We start from the raw sequence: 17162 nt of genomic DNA on the forward strand, positions 1-17162 counted from the left end.
GTTTTAGTATTTTTTTGAAGAGTTTACCTTTACTAGTTTGAAAATAAACTCCAACTGTTTAGGGTTAGAAGGGAACTTCTTTTTATTTTTTTGTAATAAAACATTGATTCAAATGCCATTTTTTCCTGCACAGTACAGTTACTGCAATTACGGGTGTCCTGGTTGCTAGGATTACTACTGTAGCATACCACCCAAGATATTACCATTTTTCACTACTGAACTACTACAACAGTCCCTGCTCAGTAGAGCTTTTTTTTTTTTTATTGTATTATCTAAGCGGTTTACAATCGGGTACTCAAGCATTTTCCCTATCTGTCCCAGTGGGCTCACTATCTATCTAACATACCTGGGGCAGTGGAAGATTGAATGACTTGCCCAGGGTCTCAAGGAGCAACAAGGGGTTTGAACCCACAACCTCAATATGCTGAGGCTGTAGCTCTAACCACAGACAATAGGACAGAACTAGGATGGGGTAACATTAACCAGGCAAAAAGTTAAGTTTACTGAAAGCAAGAAGCTTCCTATATGTCATGTTCCTAAGTCTGCTGAAATTTTATATAGATATATATTTATGATTGCTTATCATCCACAAGTCCAGATGCCTGGGTTTTATCCAACCAACCAGCAGATGACCTGCAAATTAATTATCAGAAGACTAAGATTGTGATATTTGGACTAGTATAAATTATCAAAATTCCAAATGAGGTTCAACTGGGTTGAAATTAACTGTTCAAAAAAAAGTAATATAATTTAGGTATAAAGTTAGACCACAGATAAATAAGATCACTTGTGGAATGTTTAAACTGTGTTTCCTTAAGCATTCTCACTAGACCAGTCCAGAATTTGTGTAGGTCGATTGACCACCAGGGGAGAAATTGTGAACTCTGCCCTATAAGAGAACTGTGTAACTAACAATTCAGTATTTTTCTTTCTCCAGGAGGTAGAGAATGGCTCTGTATAACTTCTGGGCTAGTTGTGAGATCCACTTTGTTTGCAGTAGAGCAGGGAGGTGCCTATATAAGATGGCCATAGAGCAAAAGAGGAATACATAGAGGAGTCTGGGTCCCTCACCTCAAAGTCTTCCCTCTTTCTGTACTTGGTGAGTCTATTGAGCATAGAAAAAGAAAATGAGTTTAACAGCAAATTGATACAGGAGAGATTTTTACCAGGGAGAATGCTGAATTCTGGCAGTAAGAGTCTTAGCAGTAGAATATTTGAATTATCTACCTGTCCTGTAGTCTTTCCCAAGATGATCCAGAGATAAGTTCTGTTTTCAGCCCCCTGTCTGCCTTACTGTGAATTCTTCTAGCAGTCAGCACTAATTGTTTTCACTGACTCACATTTCTCCTTCAGTGGCAGCAGCTGTAAAACCTTGTTCCCACTGCAGTTCATGGGGTGCTTTTGGGTACTGTTCTGCATGCCACTCAGCTCAAATTAATTACATGAAGCAGGGGGAAAGTATCATGGAAGCCTAGGGGAAACTTTCAGCTCCATCAGCACCAACCCAGGATTCTGTTTCAGAAACCACCGGAACATTGGCTGTTTTCTCTTCCTGCACTTTTCTGACTGCATCAGAACTGATGTGCTTGGTGAACATGGCAGCTTCTTACCTGTCAAAAGATATTCTAGCGAATCTGGTGGCTAGCATCCCTTTATCCCCAGACTTTTGAGTTATTGCTCCCAAGGAGGTTTAATTATCGGGAGATGGCAGGAGTGGGCTTGGCTCACTACCTGATGTGAAACTAGTAGGCAGAACTTGTTGCCATATTGATTTACCCAAAACGGCCTATTAGAAACCAAGGAGGTTTCATTGACTGGTTACTGCTCCATTCAGATACTGTTTTGATGGCAGCTGCATAAGGAGATGGCTTCAGCATTGTCACATGACATTGTTTCCTGTTAATTAAATCTCCTTGATTGCTTCATTAAAATTATATAATAATAAAATTGGTACATCAGGGGATATACGGTAAATTGCCCAAATATACACATATACCAGCCAGGACGTGCATTGAGATCTGAAAGTCGAATGTTGTTAGATGTGAGAAGACGGGAAGAGGTGCGTTATGTTGATACAGCAAAATCTTCCTTTTCAGTAGCTGGCCGTTATGTGGAATGATAAGCCTGGGAATTTATGTGATGTTTTGAGGTTTAGGAAATTTTTAAAAACCTATTTTTTTGTTCAGGCATTTAATTGAAAAGATCTATGAACTTAGTGCGCTTTCTGTGTTATTATACTTTACGGGTGATGTAACTGATGGGTATTTGTTCAAATGATTATGAACGTTTGTTCAAATGATTATGAACGTTTTATTGTAAGCTGCCTAGGCTTTAGATGGATAATAAATATTTTAAATAAATGAACATGATAGAGAGCTCAAACCACACAGAAGGTTTCAGCCCCAAAGTGGTTTTGCTTGGAATCATTGGAAAGCTGGGATTCAGAGTCTAGCTTTAACAGCTCCTTCAGACCATGCACCATGGCTGGCTTTCAGTACTTCCTGTGTAAGGGGCCTTCAGAAGAAGAAAAATAAACTCCCATAGAAAAAAAAGAGATACTCATGCAGTAGTCAGAAATGGAGAATTCCTTCCTATTTCAATTCTTACATTTCTGGAAGTGCTTAGTATTCCTCCTCACAGGAATCCTCAGTTCCAGGGGATCCTGTGAAGGGAAAGGGGATTAGGAAGCTGTCCAAAGCTTTCCCTATGCATCAGTCCCTTCAAACTCTTAACACTGGCAGAATGGGATTCTCCAAAGGTAGAAGTGGCTAAGGCTATGTCCAAGCTTTATCCACCGGTTCCTGATGAAAAGGATAAGTTGAAGCAACCTAAGGTGGATTTGTTGGTCACAGTTGTCACTAAGAAAACTGTCACTCCTGTTGGAGGAGCTGCTTTTAAAGACCTACAACATGGAGGCCATCTTGAAACAACCTTTTAATGTGGCTGCCTTAACTCTCTAAGCTTCCATGTGTAGTGCTTTAGGGGCCATTTGTAGGTCCTTAGGTCAGTTTCAGTAGAAAGAAGTAAGATACATACGGAAGGGGGAGAGGGCAGACAGTGGATGGAACGGGCAGATGCTGGATTGAAGAGACGGCAGATGCTAGAAGAAGATGAAAGCAGAAACCAGACAAAACAAAAGGTAGAAAAAAATAATTTTATTTCTATTTTGTCATTAGAATATATTAGATTTGAAATATATATCCTGCTAGAGACATAACTGAGGACTGCAGAGCCCAGGGCTCTCTGACCAGGGGGCACTCCCCTAACACTATTCCTGTCATGTGTGACTTCAGTATACTGTTAGCATGATATTTCTGTGTAGCATTCTGTAATAACTTGGCTTGTTCAGTTTTCTTGATAGTAGAGGGGATATATGTGAAGGGGAGGGGAGACAGGGGTTTTGTTGGTCCTTGCTCTGTATATTTGTATTTATAAAATGACAATTGTACAGAATATTGTTTCTTTTTATACTTTAATAAAATACGTTCAATGTAAAATCATAACTGCGGCTTGTGCAGATGGGATCAAATGGTTTGCAGGGACCGAGCTCGCGGAGATGGGGGCGGAAATGTTTTTTTTAAATTTCAGTATTAGTAGTTTGTTGGTCCACAAAATAATTATTTTATTTCTGCCGGTCCACGGGTGTAAAAAGGTTGAAGAACACTGATTTAGCCTCTCAGTATCATGACAAGTTCTGGAGCAGAGGGGGGCTGGCAGATATCTGTCAGAAGCCGAGGGGGAACTTTCAGCGCCAACCCAGGATTCTGTTTCAGAAACCACAGGAACATTGGCTGTTTTCTCTTCCTGCACTTCAATGACTACATCAGACCTGATGTGCTTGGCGGACCCGGCAGCTTTTTACCTGTCAAAAGATATTAGACCTGGGCATTCTAGCAAAATTGTGGTGGTTAGCATCCCTTTATTCCCTTAATAGTCTTTTAAAACCCCAAAGGGGTTTTCAGCCTTAATGTGGAATCTCCATTTACAGATCACACTTGTCTTACAGACTCTGAGTCTGGGATTATATGCAAACCCTCAGGCTGATGGTGGCTATTTTGGAGGTAGATAATTGGGCAAGGGCTCGCATGAGACACAGCAAGAGTGTCTGCTCAGCTGCTGGCCAACAATTTCTCATGAATATTGACTTCTGGACCTAAGGGGTGAAAACCAGCATGTTGTGGTGGCTAATCTCCTGAAAGGGATACCTTTGTCAATATCACATTGGATGGTTGTTGCAAGGGATGCCAGTAACTTTAGATGGGGGTGAGTGTACATATTGTAACCATCACACAGATGAGAGCAAGTTGACGCCCGCTGAGGCAATGTAGTCAATCGTCTGGCTAGAGTTGAGGGCTGTTTGCAAACCTTGGCTGCCCTTTGCCAATCTTCAGGGGAAAGTAGATTGGGTGTTTTCCAATAATGTCACAGCAGTGGCATATATCAACAACCAAGGGAGAAACTCAAGCACTGAAAGCCAGTTAGTGAATTTAGCAGCAGCACATATTGCCAACTCTCAGAATCTTCAAGCAGATTTTCTCAACAGGTAATTACGAGATCTGGGGCAGTGGAAGTTGTCCATATTGACTTTCCACTTCATCTTGGAGCACTGGAGACTTCCAAATTTGGACCTCACGGATTCCAGAAGAAACTCCAAGGTTCATGGATTTTTCAGTTAGCTCAAGAAGTGTGGTTCTAAAGGTTAGATATCTTTGGTTCAACAGTGACTGTCCAGAAATTTTTAGGGAAAACTTTTGTGTAGAATTCTGCTGTGCTATTTAAAGGTAACCATTGACTAATAGAGATCTGACCACTTGTTTGTCCTTAAGTTTGGTGACTCAAAGATGATTTTTTTAAGTCTACATTCTCAAGGGACTGCCTTTGGGGTTGGTGTGCTTATAGCATGTATTTTATTCCTTCCCAGTGTAAGGTAAACTTTGTTACACTCTTGCATATGGAATGGTCTGGTGGATGATAAAGAAGGACATTTTTGATCTGACCTGCACATTTTCTTTCATTGAGTCCTACCAGCTTAGGCCAGAGACCTGCCAATTCTGCCTGTTTTTTTGCTTTCTGGTGGGTCATGTGTAGCAGCCATGTTCAACTAACAGTTTTTGTATCCTCTCTGGGGGTCTCCGCAGAATGTTGGGGAGTTGGTTCCAGTAGGGGCCACTCCCCTCCCTGTCCTATCTTTAAAGAAATTTGCTTTGGTAGAGAAATAAAGTACTGAGGAGCAGCAGACATTTCTAGGGCAGTTCTGTGCAAAATAAGAAATTGCATGTTGTTTTAAAATTCTGCTTAGTTTATATGTAGCTTTTTTAAATGTTTGCATGTGCAGAATTTCCCTATCAAAAGACCTGACATCTCCTGAGTATGCAGGCTTCTGCCTTCCCAACTTCCTCTCTCCAATGGCAGAGTTTTCTCTCACACACTCCCAGCAAGAGCCCCAATTCTGTCTGTCTTCATCACACATGCTTCCATCACTCCATCTTTCTCCCCATGACACATACTCCCATGCCTTCCCAGGTAAACACCCTCACCTCTTTTTCATGTTCCTCTTCCTAGACACACCTACCCACCACTCATTCTTTCTCCTCTCACTACATATCCCAGTATTTATTCCAACCCCACCCCCACCCCATCCTGTGAAGCTCCAGTAACCCTGACCCCCAACCTCCTCCCTTACCAATTTGTCTTGTATCCATCCCCCAATCATTCAGCAAGAGAAGGAAGTGAGTAGCTGCAAATTGGTTCATAACCACCACATCTTCTGTCCAGGATCCAGCTGTTCATGCTGAGCTCTATACTCATAAGGTTCAAATGGACAGTCTGGTCCAGGGTGGCAAAGTAAGAGTATGTGATCTGCTGTGCAACCATTCACTGTTTTGTCTTGCTGCACAAGTGCACAGTCTCTGTGGGGAGGGGGAGAAGGATTAACAAGAGCTTTCAGTCCTTATGCCTTTGCAGAATTTTCCCATATATAGGACAAGTCTCACAAGCATTTGTTCTTTGCCTCTAGCCGCTGCTTCCTATGCTTTTGTAGAATTCTGTGCAAATTTTGCATTGCACAATTGTGCAGAGTTCCCTCAGAAATACAGTGAGCATGGTCCCGTTGCTTTCCCTTTACCATATCCCACTCCTCTGATACCATTTCCTACTTACGCATGGGGGAGATGAAGCAAAGGGTCTGGGTTGTCCAGGCTGGGTGTTATCACTGTCACAGCCAGCAAATAAGTCAAGTTTGACAGATTGGCCCAGATTCTCAAAACTTTTAATGCGGTTGCTAAACTGGTTTCCAACGATTTAGCCTGCACGCATTTTAGCAGCAGATTATCAAAACGGCTTGTCTTTAGCGAGCTTTCTAGCAGACTCTGACACTGCCATACAAATGGGCTCTTCAACATTAAAATGAGCACTCTGGATTCTTTAAAATCGCCAAGTGGCATCTGCTTTTGGCGACAAAAATCAGTGACTGGTCCAGGGGTGCTGGTACAGTGACAGCATTGTTTAAAACCTGGACATCGGGAGAGATGCCCACTCTCTCCTGCTGACACACCCCTCCCCCGTGCAGTGGGAGAGATACCCACTCTTTCCTAGTGCCAAGTGAACCCCCCCCCCCCCAGCAGTGGGAGAGATGCCTATTCTCTCCCGTTGCCACACATCTCCCCCTTTACCCCTGACCCTCTCCCCCATACCTTGAATTAGAAGGCTGACTGGAGGCATGCCTTCTCCCTCTGGTCAGCTGGCCCACCTCTTCAAAAAGAGCCTTCCCTTCCCCGGTGTATCCTGGGATACATCGGGGAGGGGCCTGAGGCTCTGATTGGCCCAGGTTGTTTAAGGCCTCTCCCATAGGAAATTCCTTAAACAACCTGGGCAAATCAGAGCCTCAGGCCCCTCCCCAGATGCACCGGGAAGGGGTCAAAGGCCACCCCCATGGGGCATCCGGGCAAATCAGAGCCTTAGGCCCCTTCCTGGTGCATCCGGTCAGCCATCTAATTCAAGGTATGGGGAGACGCGGTCAGAGGCAGGGGAGGTGTATGGCAGCGGGAGAGAATGGGAATCTCTTCTGCTGCTGGGGGAGGGGTTTGCTTGGTAGTGGGTGAGAGTGGGCATCTATCCTGCTGCTGGGGGAAGAGTTTGCTTGGTAGCGGGAGAGAGTGGGCATCTATCCTGCTGCAGGAGGGGGTGTTGTGTGGCAGTGGAAGAGAATGGGCATATCTCCCGCTGCTGGGGGGGGGGGGAGTGTTGGTTGGCAGCAGGAGAGATTGAACATATCTCCTGCTGTTGTTTTTTTGTGGTTTTTATGCGCTTGTGCCCATCGCTATCACCAGCGATAGGCACATACAAATTTAGTGAGTCTTCGCTACTCTCTGCCAATCTCATTTACATGAGCATTTTTTAATTCGCTACCAGAAAGGCTGCAATAGCAGCCCATCTTTTTTTAATGCGTTTTTTTTAGAATCTTGGTCTGAATTGTTAGTTATACTTGTGAACTGTATCTTTCTGTGCTAAGTTCAGTACAAGGAAGAATTCAGGAGCTGATTATTTATGGCTTCTACTAGATTGAAAAATCCAGCTGCTTGTGCAGGACAAGGACACAAACCAGGGGGTTTGTTGTATATAGCTAGAGCCCTGAAGAGGAACCAATTCATTACCCATTGGATACTGAAGTTGCAGACCTTTAAGGGTGAGAGAATGGAATTTCTTTTATAGTTCAGGGCTAGTCACTTGTCTTTAGCTTGCTAAGGACTGGTTATTCTCAGGCTCATAGGCTACAGCCTAATATAGCTGCTGCTATAGTAATCTCTTAGGAAAGTATTGTAGTTGTGTAACTGAATATACTGTATATATCTATACAGGCAGTCCCCGGGTTAAGAACGAGTTATGTTTTTAAAGCTGTTCTTAAGTCAGATTTGTATGTAACTTAGAATTTGTAACTTAGAGACAAGCTGAACATGTGGGAAGGGAGGAGGGAAGGGAAGGCAATGCAAGGCAGAGAGGTGCTAGGGCTGGAGGGAAGAACACAGGAGGAGGGATGATGCTGAAAGGAAGGGAGAGAGGTGCTGGACCCACAGGGAGGGCTGAAACTGAAGGGAGAGAATCGATGTGCTGGACCCATGGAAGGGGTGGGGGTGATGGTTGGAGCTGGAGGGAAAAGAGAGAAGTGACCCGTGGGAGGGGGAGCTGGTGGAGGGAAGATAAAGAGGTGCTGGACCTGGGAAGGGAGCTGAAGGGGAGTGAAGGGAAAGAGATGCTGTACTAAATGGATGAAGGAAACAGGAATGAAATACTTAACACACAGCAGAGGGAAGGAAGAGAGAGGGAGAGATGCACAGGGAGGGAAGGAAGAGAAGGAGAGATACACAGGGAGGTATACAAAATCGGGAAATAAGTAGCATGGAGAGAATAGGGACAGGGACACAAAGGAAGATGTTGAACTTGGGGGTCATAGGAATACAGGAGTGATGCTGAGCATGGGGAGAAGTTAGGGACATAGAATAGTGATGATAAATGCAGAGAGATGGATATAGGGGAGATGCTGGACAAGGAAGTATAGGGGACATAGAGAAGGGAAAGATGGGTACATAGAGATGAAAGATGGATGGTGAGTAGTGAGAAAAAAGAAATGTCAAATGAGGAGGAATCCCTGGTAAGAGAAGACAGAGGGAAACAGAAACCACAGCATAGGACCAACATGACTTGAAAAATAGCATGTCCAGACAAAAAGTAGAAGAAATAATTTTCTGTTTTGTGATTAGAATATGTCGGAATTGAAATGTTTATTCTGCTAGTGTTAGACATGGGAATCTTCAGCTTTTCAGCAGGCATAAGGCTCTTTGGCCAGGAGATAGTTGCTCTAGTTGCACTCCCCTAACGCCATCCCTGGCATGTGTGATCTTTATATTTTGCACAGTGTAGGAGGAATTGGATCTTTCTATTTTTTGGTGGTGTACTACATGGAAGGTGTACATGCACTGTATAGAGTGGTTGCATTTATACACCCAGTTGCCACATTTAAGTGCCATCACTTACACAGGGTTACCAGACGTCCGGATTTACCCGGACATGTCCACTTTTCAGAGGACTGTCCAGACGGCTTTTCAAAACCAGCACTTTGCCTGGGTTTTGAAAAACTGGTAAGATCAGGGCCGAATCTGGCGTGCATCTGTACATGCAACACGGTGACATGGGTGAAGCCACTGCTTGCCCTGGATTAGTAGCAAGGAATGTTGCCACGCTGGGGATTCCACATGGAATGTTGCTACTATTTGGTGTTCTGGAATCTTGCTTACTCTTTGAGATTCTGGAATGTTGCTATTCCTTTGGTTTTGGCCAGGTACTAGTGATCTGGATTGGCCACCGTGAGAATGGGCTACTGGGCTTGGTACATCATTGGTCTGACCCAGTAAGGCTATTCTTATGTTCTTATGCGCAGATGCATTCCAGACCCGGGATTTTGGTCATAAGAACATAAGAATTGTCACTGCTGGGTCAGACCAGTGGTCCATCGTGCCCAGCAGTCCGCTCACGCGGCGGCCCTCTAGTCCAAAGACCAGCGCCCTAATTGAGATTAGCCCTACCTGCGTACATTCTGGTTCAGCAGGAACTTGTCTAACTTTGTCTTGAATAGCCTTACTGGGTCAAACCAATAGTCCATCAAGCCCAGTAGCCCAGGTGGCCAATCCAGGTCACTAGTACCTGGCAAAACCCAAGGAATAGCAATATTCCATGCTACCTATCCAGGGCAAGCAGTGGTTTCCCCCATGTCTTTCTCAATAACAGACTACGGACTTTTCCTCCAGGAAATTGTCTAAACGTTTGTTAAAACCAGCTATGCTATCCACTCTTACTACAATGCGTTCCAGAGCTTAACTATTCTCTGAGTGAAAAATAATTTCCTCCTATTGGTTTTAAAAGTATTTGTAATTTTTGATGGAGTGAAAAATCAATCCACTTGTACCCGTTCTACTCCACTAAGGATTTTGTAGACTACAATCATATCTCCCCTCAGCCGTCTGTTTTTCAAGCTGAAGAGCCCTAACTGCGTCTATGTATGGCTGAGGTATTCTATTAAGAATTTTCTGTAGTAATTTGGCTTGTTCAGTTTTCCTGATAGTGGAAGGGATATTTGTGAAGGGAGACAGGTTTTGTTGATCATTGTGATTTATAAAATGATAACTGTGCAGAATATAGTTTCTTTTTATTCTTTAATAGCATTATTTAAATATAAAATCATAACTGTTTGAGGTTTGTAAGGAGGGGATCAGACTGAGTTTGTGGGAACGGGGACAAACTTTGTCCCCATGTCACTGCACTAAGATTTCTTCCTTTCAGCCAAATCCCCTAAAGGTTTTGCACTTGCTGTGATATAAAAGCAGTTCGGAATTTTGCCTTGTGCCTCATTATGAGCTGAAAATGCAAAACAAGTTATATGAAATTCTGGTATATACACGAGTATGAACACCTGCATCCTTTTCATGATGCTTAAGATTTTATCTGATTTGATGTGCAGACTTCTGTCATTAAATCATACACCATTCACAAACACTGAAGAGTTTCAGTTGGTAATATAACTTCTTTATTACTGCCCACTCAGCTGTATTTATCTTGAATATTCTTATTGTTTATTTAAGGCCATGATTGCCATAAGTCAAGGATCTTTTACTTATGTTTTTGGTTTCAAGTAAAATGCCAGCCCTGTTGCTTACCAACCAGTAGATGGTGCCCTAAACACTGCAAAGAATAGATCTAGGCACAAGTGAATATTCATGAATGAAAGTAAATATGAATCAGTTGTTTTACTCTTTCAAAACTACAGAGTAGGGCAGTGGTTCTCAACCCAATCCTCAGGATATGCCCCACCAGTCAGGTTTTCAAGATAGCCACAATGGATATGTATGAGATAAAGTTGCATGTTTCAAGTTTGTTTTATTTTTAATCTTTAAAATTTTTATTACTTTTCAATAATAAATAAAGTGCTCCCCCGCAAATTTGTGGTCCCAGTCATTAATAGTATTTTCCGACCGCAAATGACCAGGCAGGAGAAGGCAGCCGGAGCACCGGCGAGTGAAGGAAATCACTCGCTGTATGCTCCAACCGCCTCTTCATGTACTAAAGTCAGGCCTCACCAATCAGGAGCTGCTTTGACATGCAGCTCCTGATTGGTGAGGCCCGACCTTAATACAGGAAGATGCGATCGGAGCATACTGCAAGTGATTTCCTTCATTCACCGACGCTCTGGCTGCCCTCTCCTGCTAAAAACCGTATTTGTGGTTTTTCAACATTCGCAGGGGTTCCTGGAACGAAACCCCCGCGAATATCGGGGGAGTACTGTATACAACAACTCAATAACAGCAAATATGCAAGATACATCAAGCAAACGATGTCAATGAACATCAACAATATACAACACAAACATTTCCCCAATACCCCCTCCCCCCTAGACAGCAGAGAATAATCCCAGGACTCCATTCCATCCCAAACCCCTACCCTCCCCTCTCACCTCCAATATCCCCCAGCAGACAAGCATGGTTAGATAACAACTGAAAACAATTAAAGCGCATCTATTATTTCCCCCAATATTTTCCAAGTATATCCCTGAGACACATAAACAAAGCGGCATTTAGCCACAGCCATTTCCATCTTTACCGCATGTTTCAAGTTTTTTTACACTTCCCCCTCTGTATTCGCGGGGGTTCGGGGCAGAGCCGGCCTGCGAATATGAAAAAACCACAAATAATATTCGGGCCGGTTCTGCCCCTAGCCCCCGCTATTTTAAGCCCTGAAAGGTGTCCCCCCCCCCCTTAAGCCTTACCTGTGACTAGCGGGTTTTCAGGCAGGAGTGATCTTCCCACACTCCTGCCCTGTGCAGATTGCTCACAGAAAATGGCTGTCTTGAGCTCCCATAGTCTCTCGAGCCATTTCCTGTGAACGATCTGCACGGGGCAGGAGCGTCGGAAGATCACTCCTGCCTGAAAACCCGCTAGACCACCAGGTAAGGCTTAAGCCCCCCCTTAAGCCTTACCTGGTGGTCTAGCGGGTTTTCAGGCAGGAGTGATCTTCCTACGCTCCTGCCCCTTGCAGATCGTTCACAGGAAATGGCTTGAGAGACTACGGGAGCTCAAGACAGCCATTTTCTGTGAGCGATCTGCACGGGGCAGGAGTGTGGGAAGATCACTCCTGCCTGAAAACACGCTAGTCACAGATAAGGCTTAAAGGGGGGGGGGGGGCTTTCAGGGCTTAAAATAGCCCAAAAAATGAAAAAATATTTCTGGTCAAAAATCACAAATAACTGAATCCGTAGATATGGAATTCGTGAATACGGAGGGGGAAGTGTATTTCATGATATCCTGCAAATCACAGAGTAGCTAAGTGGCTTAGAATAAAATCTATATATATAAAATAGGAGGTATGTATGTGTGTATGTATGTATGTGCCGCGATCACGCAAAAACGGCTTGACCGATTTGAACGAAACTTGGTATGCTGATCCCTCACTACCTGGGATGATATGTTCTGGGGGTCTCGCGGCCCACCTGCACACGTGGGCGGAGCTACAAACAGAAAATCAGATTTCACCCATTCATGTCAATGGAAAAAATGTAAAAAGCTGCCATTCTCACAGTAATTCAAAAACGGCTTGACCGATTTGAACGAAACTTGGTATGCAGATCCCTCACTACCTGGGGTGATATGTTCTGGGGGTCTCGCGGCCCACCTGCACACGTGGGCGGAGCTACAAACAGAAAATCAGATTTCACCCATTCATGTCAATGGTAAAAATGTAAAAAGCTGCCATTCTCACAGTAATTCAAAAACGGCTTGACCGATTTGAACGAAACTTGGTATGCTGATCCCTCACTACCTGGGGTGATATGTTCTGGGGGTCTCGTGGCCCACCTGCACATGTGGGCGGAGCTACAAACATAAAATCAGATTTCACCCATTCATGTCAGTGGAAAAAATGTAAAAATCTGCCATTCTCACAGTAATTCCAACTACCTGGGGTGATATGTTCTGGGGTCTCGCGGCCCACCTGCACACGTGGGCGGAGCTACAAACAGAACATCAGATTTCACCCATTCATGTCAATGGTAAAATTGTAAAAAGCTGCCATTCTCACAGTACTTCAAATATGGCTTGACCGAATTGAACGAAACTTGGTATGCAGATCCCTCACTACCTGGGGTGATATGTTCTGGGGGTCTCGCGGCCCACCTGCACACGTGGGCGGAGCTACAAACAGAAAATGATATTTCACCCATTCATGTCAATGGAAAGGATGTAAAAAGCTGCCATTCTCACAGTAATTCCAACTATAAAACACTTTCTATGACACTATAACCACTAGGGACATCGTTTCTATTCTACCACGGACACCATACATATAGAGTTTGTATGTTCTAACTGTGTTTGTAACTGTTTCCTTCATGCACCCCAGTTCATAATGTTATTACATTACATGAGTACTCACATATGCTGAACTAGGAACACAGGTTCCATTCTGAACCGGGAAAAAACTGCATGGAGTTTCTTTTCAACCTGAGTTTCCACATATTGAGTTGTTTAAATCAATACTGAAACTTTTGGATGCCACTTATTCCAACATATCTTCCTTTTCAGTTTAAGAGATTGCAAATTCCAGTGAGACTTGCATTCTCTATCACAATCAACAAATCACAGGGACAGACTATTACATACTGTGGAGTGGATTTAAGATCCCCCTGTTTTTCCCATGGACAACTCTATGTTGCTTGCTCAAGGGTGGGTTCACCCAAGAATTTATATGTTCTTGCTCCTGGAGGTGAAACTAAAAATGTTGTTTATAATCAAGTTTTGTGTTAGTTGTATTGTATTCATTTTGTCAAATATTTCACATTATAATTTGAATATTGTACTTTTTATAAAGCTGTTAAAAAATAATTTCATTCACCACTATAAAGTATCTTTATTTGAATCCATTTACAGTGTTATTGCTATAATTAAATACCCGTGCAACGCCGGGGCATCAGCTAGTATAGTAATAATAAAAATAACATACAATGCAAAAAGGGATAAGGGAAGAACTCCAATTTGTGATAGAAAAGAAAGGGGGGGGAGGAATACACATAATATAATCCTGTCTCATGCATATTCATTGTGTGTATCCTGAGACAGGATTGGGGACGTGCAAATAAATAACTAACTCCCCTTCCCCCCTTTCACAAAGGCCGCACTAGTGTTTTTAGCGCCGGCCACGGTGGTAACAGCACCAATGCTCATAAATAACACAGCGCAAGTCATATTCTGTAGACAATCAGCCGACAACGCCACCTCTCCTCCTCTATGTGCTTCTCTTTTTGTAGAGCACACCCCCCCCCCACCCACCCCCCACCCACTGGTGGCTCAGGGCTCTGTCTGGAAGGCCTTCGTGCCTGTGCAGACATCAACATGATGATGTCATGCATGGACATGGCATTATCACGCTGACGTCCATGCATTTCCGGATGCCCTCCAGCTGCGCCATGGAGTTTAGTGTGCCGCAGCTTCCAGAACTTGGGTCAGACTTCGGAGACTCCATGCTAAGAGGCACCGAAGGACCAATTTGCAGACCAGATTTGCAGTCGAGGGAGGTCTGCTGTCTCCCTGGAGCCAGGATCCGCGACATCACCACCAGTATAGACAAACTTCTGAAACCCACTGACCATTTCCCTATGTTTCTCATTCATGTAGGTACCAACGATACTGCCAGAAGCACATCAGACAGCATCCCTAAAGACTTCGAGGCCATGGGAAGGAAACTAAAGCAGACAGGAGCACAGGTGGTCTTCTCATCAATTCTCCCGGTAAGAGACAAAGGCAGAGACAGGGAAGAGCGCATCCATAGGACCAACGAGTGGCTTCGAGAATGGTGTTTAGAGACGAACTTTGGATTCCTAGACCACGGAGCGGTGCTACAAGGACTACAGGGACCTGACGGACTTCACCTAACAAAGAGAGGCAAGAAAGTTTTTGGACATCGACTAGCACATCTACTTCGGAAGGCTTTAAACTAGGTAAGTTGGGGGAGGGTTCACACATACATACCAGAGAAGTAAGGATCCATCCTGGAGAAACAAATAAAACCCACACTTCTGAGCCTAAGGTAAGTACCCATAGCATACACAAAAAAACAAGAGACACACTAACAGGGATAGGCATATCATCACAAATTTGGAGAGCAATGTATGTTAATGCACACAGCTTGGGCAACAAAATCCTGGAACTAGAAACAGAAATAAGGGATGCTGACCTTGACATAGTAGCGATATCCGAGACCTGGTTCACAGACTCACATGGGTGGGATATGGTTATACCAGGATACAATCTACTTCGTCGGGACAGAGAGGGCAAATTAGGAGGGGAGGTAGCACTATACACTAAGGATAATATCAAAACTACCAGGATCACAGAGGTTAGATACACAGGGGAATCACTTTGGGTAAACCTTGCCAGAGGGAACGAAAAATGCCTTTACCTCGGTGTGGTGTACAGGCCTCCGAGACAAAAGGAAGACAAAGACAAAGAATTGATTGAGGACATAGAGAACATCACTTTGCGTGGTGACACAGTACTGTTAGGCGACTTCAACATGCCAGATGCTGACTGGAACACCCTCTCAGCAACTACGAGCGGTAGCAAAAGAATAGTAACCTCCATTAAGGGTGCACAACTAAAACAAATGGTATTAGAGCCCACCAGAGAAAAAGCAATACTGGACCTGGTACTCACAAATGGAGACAGTGTCTCGGAAGTATCAGTGGGAGACACGCTGGCCTCCAGTGACCACAACATGGTATGGCTCAACCTCAGAAAAGGCTTCTCTAAATCAAACACAGCAACGAGGGTCCTCAACTTTAGGGAGGCAGATTTCGACCACATGAGAGACTTTGTCCATCAAGAGCTGCAAAACCATGCAGAAACTGACAATCCGGAAACTATGTGGTCAAATCTAAAATCCATCCTGACCGAAGCATCTAGCCGCTACGTAAAAACAGTAAGCAAACGCCGGAGAAACAAAAAACCACAATGGTTCAACAAGGAAATTTCGGACCTCATTAAAATGAAAAAAGAAACATTTATCAACTACAAACATCTTGGGAAAAGGGAGGCAAAAGAAGACTATCTGGCCAGATCTAAGGCTGTCAAAAAGGCAGTCAGGGAAGCCAAACTTCAAACAGAGGAAGATCTAGCACGGAACATTAAAAAAGGGGACAAATCCTTCTTTAGGTACATTAGCGACAGGAAGAGAAACAAAAATGGAATAGAACGCCTTAGGCAATCAGATGGAAACTACGCAGAATCTGATACTACCAAGGCAGAACTGCTAAACGAATACTTCTGCTCAGTATTCACCTGTGAAGCGCCGGGAGATGGTCCACAACTACAAATAAGAGACAGCCAAAATGACCTGTTTCGCGATTACGAATTTACACCTAGTAGCGTCTACCACGAACTTTCAAGACTCAAAGTTGACAAAGCCATGGGGCCAGACAATCTACACCCCAGGGTACTCAGAGAGCTGAGTGAAGTTCTGGCTGAACCACTATCCGTACTCTTCAATCTTTCCATGCGCACGGGAAAAGTACCCCTAGACTGGAAAACAGCTAACGTAATTCCACTCCACAAAAAGGGATGCAGAACAGAGACAGGAAATTACAGACCGGTGAGTCTTACATCCATAGTGTGCAAACTCATGGAAACACTGATCAAACAGGAACTTGACAAAATTCTAGACGAAGAAAGTTTACGTGATCCACATCAACACGGATTTACCAGGGGAAGGTCCTGCCAATCTAATCTGATTGACTTCTTTGATTGGGTGACCAGTCATCTGGATGCCGGTGAGTCCCTTGACGTGATATATTTGGACTTCAGCAAAGCTTTTGATAGCGTCCCACACCGCAGGCTGTTGAACAAACTAAAATCAATGGGATTAGGGGATACATTCACTACATGGGTAAAGGATTGGCTAGATGGTAGGCTTCAAAGGGTGATGGTAAACGGTACCCCCTCCAAAACGTCAGCAGTGATGAGTGGAGTACCTCAGGGCTCCGTCTTAGGGCCGATTCTATTCAATTTATTCATAGGAGATTTGACCCAAGGACTTAGAGGAAAAGTATCACTGTTTGCCGACGATGCCAAACT

The sequence above is a fragment of the Geotrypetes seraphini genome, chromosome 4 (assembly GCF_902459505.1).
Source record: "Geotrypetes seraphini chromosome 4, aGeoSer1.1, whole genome shotgun sequence".
Classification (NCBI taxonomy): domain Eukaryota; kingdom Metazoa; phylum Chordata; class Amphibia; order Gymnophiona; family Dermophiidae; genus Geotrypetes; species Geotrypetes seraphini.